At 41.2% G+C, this 10,753-nt stretch overlaps 1 protein-coding gene across 3 annotated transcripts in view; it reads right to left on the minus strand.

The window, feature by feature from the left end:
- kremen1 (kringle containing transmembrane protein 1) overlaps positions 1–10,753 on the minus strand; it is a 240,069-nt gene that overhangs the window by 141,155 nt on the left and 88,161 nt on the right. The gene's annotated exons all lie outside the window — the stretch shown is intronic.

Below are 10,753 nucleotides of genomic sequence, written 5' to 3' on the forward strand. Positions count from 1 at the left end.
GAGGACCACCTGTCAGTTTTAACGAGTCATCATTCTGTTATTAGAATCGTAGAATCCATACAGCAAGCCAATCGGCCCATCGAGTCCACGCTGACCCTTTATTGGGGTGTGTACCTGTGTTTCTGGAGAAATAAGAGGCAGAAGAATGCCTCATGAGTGACCCTGCAGCTAAAAAGCTGAAACATCAAAAGAAAGCCAGCAATGAATATGGAGACGTCACTGACAGTGTAGAGCCTGATGAAGCTATGAGACACCTTCTGTATCACAGGCTGCAAATATTGCCTGTCAACATGAACCTGGTGCAAGGGAAAGATAAGCACAAATTGTTCTCAAAGAGCACAGATAAGTTGGTGCATCAAAGCCCTTTGAGATTACTTCTTGAAGGTTACATTTAAAGAGGATCCCTTTGATGAACAGTTTCTTTCGCATTTGTGTTAAGTGTTCAGTAATTAAACAGGGACAAATCCTGGAAGTTGCTGCTTGATTAAACATTTTCTGTCTCAGTGCCAAACTGATACCCCTGGCCACTGCTGAGTTTGAAATAGCATGCCAAAAGTGTGCCCCATTTTCTTCACCTCTTTTCCTGAAGGCAGTGATCAGTGCCAGGGTGTGGGTGCCTAGTCATTTGTTCCCTTACCTGAACAAAATTCTCTTTTGTGCCCTGATAATATATTGTTGCTGAGAAAGGGCCTGTCAGTGCTGGGAGTCTCAAATCTAGTATTGTGCCAATTATAGTCACAAACAACAATGTGGGAATGGGAGGTGTACAGTATTCCCAGCTCAGTAAAGCAAAAAAAAAACACTGTTGCTTTAAACAAATAGCAAAGGGAGTGTCAGAAAAGGGCACAGAGATAACAGGAGTCAGAAGACGAAAAAAATGTTGCAGTAAAGAAAGTTCTCAGAAAAGCAGCATTTGAAATAAAAGTGTCAGAATCCTGCTTGGTGAAGGCACAAGAAGCATTGAGACAGAGTGAACACAGTTAACAGGAAAGATGATGGTGCCAGGAATAAAGCACTAATTAACACAGCTACTGACAGCTCCTGTGAGTTGGGTCCAAAATATCTTTTGGAGTAATTAGATTAAATGACTGTCTAATGGTCCCTGAAATAAAGCATATTTTAAACCCACCACATTTTTAAAATTAGAATAATGTTTTCTTTGGCAGTGGACAGGATGTCTTTATTTTAAATAAAATACTCTGGAACTGTTCCACTTGGTGGAACAAGTTTCTGCCTCATGCAGGGAATAGTGGCTCAGTGAAAGAGCACATCAGTCCAGTCTGACAATGTCTCCAAATCTTCAGGTGCAGAACAAATGGTGCAGGAAGACATTTCCTCAGTGATTGTTGAATTTGAGAGTCATTATAGCCCAGAAACAGATCCTTCGGTCCTACTGGTCAATACTGACCATAATCCCAAACTGAACTACTCCCATCTGCCTGTGCTTCACTCCAAACATTTCTTCTTCATCTACTCATCTAAATGCCTCTTAAATGTTGTAACTGTACCCACATCCACCACTTCCTCTGGAAGTTCATTCCACACACGAACCACTAGTGATCCTTTGAGCTGAATGGCACGTACAGAAAGGGAGTTCACAATATGCTCCCACATTTACAATATGACACACAGATGTTACACATGTCAATGGGAACCTGAGTAACACATCTGAAGGGTGGCCAGCCTCCATGATCTGCCCCAGTACTAGCCACTTTTAATGGTTGGTTATGATCATTCTGCTTTAGATGGTACTGATAGACTCTGGATCCTCTCTCCAGCTGTTATAATCATTGAGAACTCTACCTGGGTTCTGTTATATGTTGCTGCAATGCCGACTCATGCCAGCTTGTAGTTGGATCTGTTTTCTATCGCCTTCCTCTTTTTTTGACTGGATCTACGTGGTTCACAGTATGGAGAAAATCACTAGACAGTATTAATGAGGAGTGACTCCTGTGTGAAGCAAGACAGAGTCATAGAGTCAAACAGCACAGAAACAGACCCTTCAGTCCAACTAGTTCATGTCGACCATAATCCCAAAGTAAACTAGTCCCACCTGGCTGCACTTGGCCCATATCCCTCCAAATCTTTGTTATTCATGTGCTTATCTAAATGTCTTTTAATTGTTGTAACTGTAGCCACATCCACCACTGCCTCTGGAAGTTCATTTCACGCACGAACAACTCTGTGTAAAAAAAAAATTGCCTCTCAATTCTTTTTAAAATCTTTCTCCTCTCACCTTATAAACATGCCCCTCATGTCTTGAAATCCCCCATCCTAAGGAAAAGACATCTACCATTCACCTTATTTATACCCTTTATTATCTGATAAACCTCTCAAATTCCTAGCCCCCTAGTGAATGAAGTCTCAGCCTATCCAGCCTCTCCTTATAACTCAAACCCGCAATTTCTCAGATGTAGATAATTGCATGATAACAATCAGGTACAAGTTACATTAATTAGTGAAATATTGTGCCTAAAGTTATTGGCAGCCTGTGTAAATGTCTTTTCTCCACAAGGTCCATGTTCTGCCTTTCCCCATCTAAGCCCTTGTGACATCATCAGGTTGGCATAGAGCTAACATTAACCATTTCAGAACAATTCTCTTATATAACATTTCCCACAAGTCTTTTCCCCGGAGTTAACATTTTTACATTCATCTACACAATTAGTTTGCCACCAATCCATCTCTCTACAAGTCTCTGACTTCATAAATGCAAATGCAATGGTGATGTCACAATTCTTCCAGAATGTATTCTCTTCAGACTCATAAGTTTGGTGGGACTTAAGCTTGAGGCTTGTTGACATGGTTTCTGCACTTGACTCTGAATGATCTGTTAAGGTTTTCTACAATGGGGAATCTTTCATCTTTTGGATGTCCTTCACTGAGCATGTTATTTCTGCTGAATCAGATAGTCAGTTGATCACTTTGTCTAGAGGACCCATAATCTTCTGAATTTCTTGCACAGATTAGATTAGATTCCCTACAGGATAGAAACAGACCCTTTGGCCCAACAAGTCCAGACCGACCCTTGGAATTGTTCCCTGTTGGATCAGTTAGTTGACTAGAAACTCATATGCAGACCATCTTCAATCCGTGTAAGAAAATCCTTATTCTCAATCTGTTGTTACATCTGCATTCAAGTATGTCAACTATTTACTCCAACTTGTAGATGATTTTGAAGTTCTTCAAGTGCTCTCTGTGGTTGTCTTTCTGCTGAATTTAATATCTTCAGTCAGCCTATTTGAGGATGGCTGCTGATTTATCTCTATCACTAGCACTGATAATAGCTTTTTGGGAGATAAAAAAAATTCAAATATTCCTCTTGAAGTTTTGTTGTTTCATCATCTGACAGCAAATCTAAAGCTGCACTTTGTTCGTCATGCTGTGTTGGTATCCAAACAAGATTAATCAATGAGCTCAAGTGAGTTATACTGCTTATTCCCATTTTCCTTGCCTGTATCTTCTCACAAAGTTTGCTAGTTTCTGTTACCTGCATTTCCCCCAGTGATGACAGAAATGGAAAACATTTCTGTCAGCCCTAACTAGAAACAGATTTTCATTCTGTTGATAAGATAAAAAGATTCTCTTATGCTAATATCTGTGATCTCAATGAAATCTGTCTTCTTTTTGAACTCCATAATGAAGACAAATGAAATATTCACTTGTGGCCCTTGACTGGCTGTGCAAGAACTATCTTGATCTCTCTTTGCCTGTTGGCTGTCCATTGTAACTATTTGAAGCCTACGTCAAGAATTCTGATGTCAAGACATGTGTGTATGCTCACGAATGAGGTTCCTTGATTACGAAATATGCACACATTCCCCACTACCTTACACCCTTTGTACTGCACTGTTGCTTGGAGCATACTTTTAACCTTAAGAGCTGTTCCGCATGGACCACATAGTTTCATCTCTGTCAGTTAAAACATCTGTTTCTTCAGCCACGTAATTCTGATAAGACAGTGATATACTTGCCCTTACATCAAGATTAAAATTAATGAAATGTCCATTTACATAAACCAGATCTGTCAAACCCAAGTTAACTGGATTACCAATTTCCTCTGGGAATGTCGTTGGGTATCTTCTCTAAAGCTGGTGGCTACATTAACAACTTTACAGAAATAATCAGTTGACTTTTTGCTGCCCCAGAATGATTCAATATCTGCACATTTCCTGGAATTGACTTACAGTTTTATATATCAGCATTCTTTTATTAATAGTGAAGAGACTGGTTCTGCCTGTGAGGCTTCGTTATTCCTACTGCTTGGCCTATTTTTTGTGTTAGCTTGTCATATGTGTCATCAAGGCCTTCATAACATATAAACTGAATGGTTTTTGTTGCTCTCTGGTGATAATGTTGTCCTTCTCCTTTCAGTTTTATCTATGATACGTTCTTCTCTCTGTTACCAGCACAATCTGAATACCTTTTTTGCAAAATCAAATTTTCTTTGGATCATAATAAAGCTGACAATGTCTCATCAGTAATTCCAACTACGATTCTGTACCTTAACAGAACTCTGATTTCAAAGTTGCAGCTGTCCAAAAGTCTGTTGAGATCATTCATGAAATTATCAATGGATTGTCCTAATTTTGTTTTGGTTGCTCACAGATTATTTATCAAAAATGTGAATAACTTCATCCAAACTATCTCTACCTCCTTTCATATTTTACTGAGCTGAAACATCATTGGCTGAAGGTCCAATTGAAAGCCATATGAATGTTATTTGCTTATTTTGGAACCAATTGAAACCAATTTTGTCACTGGAGAACTGTTTTCTTTAAGATGGCCAATCCTACATTCTATGTGTCCCACCTTTGAAATTTTATCTGCCAAGAAATGTTATTTGTCCTTCCATTTCTTCCTCCTGTACTTCTTACTTTAAAGCATATTAAATCAGTAGTATCTTCATATTGCTTTACTCTCCTTTACCAGTAGATTCCTATTTCTGTGATCTAGTAATGCTGTTTTATTTTCCTTTTCTTAAAAGCTTTTAAACTCTGCAATACAGCAATGCTGCATCTCTGTACTACTTACCGGGGTTTCCCCAGATTTCTGCAGTCAAATGAAAGGTTACTGGCTTTTCTGCCGGTAAATGGATGATTTCCCACCTTTTGTGGCCAAATTATCAATGCCTCTCCCTTTGCCCAACATTTTTGCTTAATAACTGGCACCTGCAGCCTTAACAAATTCTTCCTGAATGATCTGTAGTTTAAATTATGGATCCTACACTATTATTGCAGCCTCAATTGTTTTGCTATCTTCTTCTGTTAGACTTTGTCTATTTAGGGCTCTGGATTAGAGTGGTGCTGGAAAAGCACAGCAGGTCAGGCAGCATCCGAGGAGCAGGAAAATCAATGTTTCGGGCAAAAGCCCTTCATCAAGAATAGGCTATTCCTGATGAAGGACTTTTGCCCGAAGCATTGATTTTCCTGCTCCTCGGATGCTGCCTGACCTGCAGTGCCTTTCCAGCACCACTCTAATCTAGACTCTGGTTTCCAGCATCTGCAGTCCGTGTTTTACCTATTTAGGGCTCTGCCTGTTCCCTTTTATCAACTTAATTCTGGCTCCATGCTGTTAATATTGCTGCAATATCAGTGTAAATTACTTACATCGCCTTCGATTTTCCTTCTTGATGGCATCCATTCACTATGGGGGCAATGCTTGTTGTGGGCTGTAAGGATCCCTTTTAAAATTCCAGCCTTCTCACCCTATTCAGCGCTATTGACTTAAAGTTTTCCCTTCATCCAGCAGGATGGTTTGACCCATCGATTGACCTCCGAGGCTGAACCGTGAAACCGGACTGCTCCTTCAGAGACCTGTTTCCCTGTGGAATCTGTATTGGCCAGGTGTGACTACTTGGTCTGCAGTAAAAATGTTTTACTGTTTCGAGCTGTGACCATCTTGTTAGTCTTTCCAAGAATTTGACTGCAGGCTGTTTGACTGCTCAGTTGCTGCAGCTGCTGACTCTCTGTATGGGTAGCCCTTCAAGTTGTAATATCACTAAAGCACAAAATGTCCAGTTCTGCTCCTGGGTTCATTAAAACTCCCTGTTCCTGGATCCACAAGAATCCTTATTATTGTTACCTTTGGTATTAGCAATGATGCTCACTACTTGTCTGAGAGAGCGAGAGATTTTTGTTGTTGAACCCCTTCCCAATCACAACCTATGACTCCAGCTGAAGGGCAGAATTAAATGCAACATGTCACGTTGTGCGTGGTTGTATTAAATTTGATGCAGCGTTGAGTGTCACAGCAAGTCAGTGGCAATGTGAGGAAACTGTGCTGAGATAGAACATAGCTAAGTTTCACAATATAAAAAGGAGTGCACAAATCACCACCCAATATGATGATGTTGTATGGACTCAGACAGGAGAACAACTTTAAACATTGAAGGAGTAAGGCCAAATATCCAAGTCTCCCTCATAACCTCATTGACAGTGTTTAACATACCAGTGTAATTTGTGCCTAGCTGCTACGATGCAGTAAACTATATTTTGTTTTAGACTCATCAGACTAGCAAGAGGTTTGCCTCCTGCACACCAGATCTAGAAAAGGGCGGCAAATTAACAAGTTGGAAGCTACACCATGATGATCTGTGGTCAAGGTTTGTTTCATATCGACAAATAGTTTATACCCATCTTTTTCTTTTTTTATAATGTTCATTCAGGGGATGTGGTCTTTGCTGGCTGCACCATTTTATTGTGCATATATTACACATTACTAGTGAAGGCATTTGGTGAGCTGCCTTTAAGTATGACTGCAGTTCATTTAGATTAGATTAGATTACTTACAGTGTGGAAACAGGGCCCTTCGGCCCAACAAGTCCACACCGCCCCGCCACCCACCCATACCCCTAACCTAACACTACGGGCAATTTAGCATAACCAATTCACCTGACCTGCACATCTTTGGACTGTGGAAGGAATCCAGAGCACCCGGAGGAAACCCACACAGACACGGGGAGAACGTGCAAACTCCACACAGTCAGTCGCCTGAGGCGGGAATCGAACCCGGGTCTCTGGCGCTGTGAGGCAGCAGTGCTAACCACTGTGCCACCGTGCCGTCCACGATGTAGACCCATAGGGAGGGAGTTTCAGGATTTTGACTCAGCAACAGTGAAGGAACTGTGAGATATTTCAGAATTAGGATGGTGAGAGGCTTGGAGGAGAACTTTCAGGTGGTGGTGTTCTCATATATCTGTTTCCTTTTCAATGGAAGAGGTCATGGGTTTTGAAGATGCTATCTAGTGTGCTTTGCTGAATTTCAGCAGTGCATCATGCAGATTGTATACACTGCTGCTACTGAGTCAGGAATGATTGTTTGTGGATGTGGTGCCAACCAAGCAGGCTTCAAAGTCTTGGGTGCTTTATTGGAGCTGCACTCAGCCAGGAAAGTTGGGAGTATTCCCTCACACTCCTAACCTGTGTCACTGGCCTGGTAATCTGTGACAACATGCATCTGGATCCCATCAAAGCAGATGGTGAAATTTGAATTCAATAAAATCCAAACTGTAAAAAAAGCTGTTTGGTAACCATACAGCCATTACTAATTCTCCTAAAGTGTTTCACTAATGACCTGTAGGGAAGGAAATTTGCCATCCTCACCCAGTCTAGCGTCCAAAGCAATGTGATTGACTCTTAAATGTCCTCAGTGGTGGTCCAGCAAGTTCAAGGGCAATGAGGGATGGGCAACAAATGCTGGCCTTATCAGCAACGTGCATGTTTCATGAAGCAATTAAAGAAAATTGGCAAATGAGAGAAGTGGCATTCAACGGATTTGTACAATGGCCTCAGCTCTTCATCACATTTATCAAAGGTGTGGATAGAAGAAAAGTGAGTTGTGTCTTGGAGCCTGAAGCTGACACTTCATTGGGAAGGAAAATAGTGTAGCTGGCAACGAGAGGCTCAAAGGGACAAAAAAGTTCAATTTGGAGAACAGCAAGATCTTCCTCTTTGAATACAAGGAACATAAACTGGAGTAAGTTCTAAGTTCAAGGAGAAACTGGAAACTTCAGAAAATTAAAGAGAATTGGGTGTACATTTACATAACTCACTAAAAACTAAAAAAAGAGGTCCAGAAAGCAATCAAAAAGGTGAATGGAAGATTGGCCCTTACCTCAAGGGGGTTAGAATTTAAAGAGAGGAAAGTTATGTTTCAATTGTATAGGGTCTTGGTCAGACTCCAAGAGGACATTAGTATTGGAGGAGTCTCAGTGTAGATTCAGCAGTGTGATACAGAGACTTAAAAGGTTCATATACAGGGGAACATTGTATAAAGCTGGCAAATATTTCCTTGAGTATAAAAGATTGAGAGATGATTTAATTGGATTGCTGAGATTGGTATAAATATTTTAATAAATGAAGTGAGATGCTTCATTGGGAGAGAAAAGAGTTTTAAGAAGTTCTTCTATGACTTACAGAGATAATCAGGAATGGATTCAAGAGATCACAATGAGTGAGAGACAAATTGCCCACCTAATGTTTGACCATCTTCCATCTTCAATAACTGGACAGTTGTCTCCATCATTACAGAATGATAGCAAACAAAATTCTGAACTGGAGCAAGCCTGGTGCTTGTACCAAGAATGAGCAGGATCCCATCTGCCCACTCAAGGAATGATATCAGTGAGCACAGATCCACACAACAGAAAATAAGATACTGCAGTCAGAGACTCATAAAACTTCCCTTTCACTACCTGAGAAGAGATAACTGGAGACCAGAAGAGAGATTCAAACGCCTTCCCATTTCCCAAAAACTCACACTTATTGACAGGAGATTAGAAATCTATTTTCTGAAAATTCGAACCTTCTTTTGATAACATCCTGCTCTTGATAATAAGCACATGCCTCATTTAGAATGAGCGCTCCCAATGGATGGATAACTTAGAGCCTGGCGCTGGTGAGCTGAAAATGGACCTTCCTGACCTCAGGTCAGTGCCGAGGGTTGGAGGTGGGCTGTGCTAGTTGGGAAGCATCAAGGTGGAGAGCTTCCTGATTAAAAACCCAGGTTTGGAAAGACTCAAGGGAAGTGTGCTGTTTGCAACCAATTTTCTGAAACCACTGCACTGTAAATTATGAGATGAGTAGGAACTTGATGCATATATAATTTAAATGGATTAGGCTCATCACTTTTTAATTATAGTTGAGATGTATAAAATTATGAGGGACATAGGCAGGTTGGACATTAATAAATCTATTCCCTTGATGGAGGGATCAGTGACCAGAGTCTTAGGGGTACAGCAGTTAGAGGAGATGTGAGGGAAAACATTTTCATCCAGAGGGCGATCGAAATCTGGAGCTCACTGCCTGTAAGGATGGGAGAGGTGGAAACACTCATAACATTTAAAAAGTATTTAGATGTGCACAAGGCATATAAGGCTATGGGCCGAATGTTAAAATCTTGCATTAGAAAACGTGGATGATTGCTTTTGGCTGGCACGGACACGATGACACGAAGGACCTTTTTCTGTTACGTAGCTTTCCAAGACTCCTAAATGAACAAAGAGGAGGATGGCAGCAATTCTAAATGTCTGGCATAAGGCATCACCACCCATTGCCCAAACTGAAAAAGCAGACAAGTGAAAGAGTAGTCCAGGAGCCAGCCCTGCCTGATGGCTGCTCAGGTGTAAATGGTGCTGTTGGGAATGGTGACGATAGGGCTGACTCTCTTTGCTACTCCATGACTTCGTGCACAGTGCCACACCGACTGCCAAGGAGACAGAAGCTATTAATTAGCCATTGTTGTCATTAGCTAAGCTTGTCCCACGCCACTCTGCAGCTGCAGGTGTCCTAGAATGAGAGGGACAGCTTTGAGTCCAACTCTCTTTCTGACTTGGATCCTACGAAGGCAATGTTGGCTTTGACATGATTGTTAACATTTAAAATTCTGGATCAGTGGTGCTGGAAGAGCACAGCAATTCAGGCAGCATCCAAGGAGCAGTGAAATCGACGTTTCGGGCAAAAACCCTTCATCAGGAATAAAGGCAGAGAGCCTGAAGCGTGGAGAGATAAGCTAGAGGAGGGTGGGGGTGGGGGGGCACATTGTCCGAAGGTAGACAAAATCTAATACCAAAGCAGGAAATAATCTCCTTCAGTAAAATATTTACAACAGTTTTAGCAATAGCGATGGAAGTGCGGTAAGATTCAACCCATGAAGGAAAAGAAAATCAACAATGACCAAGACATACTTATAGTGCTGACACCTTTGCAACTCGATGAAGTCTTTAAAACTCTTTTGCAGTTGGCATTAGGTGGTCAGAAGGCGACTCACCCTTGTCAGAGAACATAGAACAGAGAAAGGACAACATAGAACAGGCCCTTTCACCCACGAAGTTTAATCCTAATGTAAAAAATAATTACAACCTACACACCCCTCAATTCACTGCTCTCCATATGCAAGTGTACAAGTTGCTTAAATGTCCCCAAAGACTCTGCTTCCACCACTACCACTGGTAACGAATTCCAAGCATTCACAGCTCTCTGTGCTAAATAAGAACTACTTCTGACATCTCCTTTCTACCTTCCTCCTAATGTCTTCCAACTATGAGTTCTCATACCAGTCAATCTTGCCCTGGGGAAAATACTCTAGCTATTGATTCTATCTACTCCTCTCATTATTTTGTAGACATCTATCAGGACTCTCTCTTCCTCCTTGGCTCCAGTGAGATGTCCAAGCCTATTCAACCTTTTTTTCATAAGGCAAGCCTTCCAGTCCAAGCAGCATCGTTCGTTGCACCCTCTCCCAAACCTCTGTA

This window comes from Chiloscyllium plagiosum, chromosome 25 (genome assembly GCF_004010195.1).
Source record: "Chiloscyllium plagiosum isolate BGI_BamShark_2017 chromosome 25, ASM401019v2, whole genome shotgun sequence".
NCBI lineage: Eukaryota > Metazoa > Chordata > Chondrichthyes > Orectolobiformes > Hemiscylliidae > Chiloscyllium > Chiloscyllium plagiosum.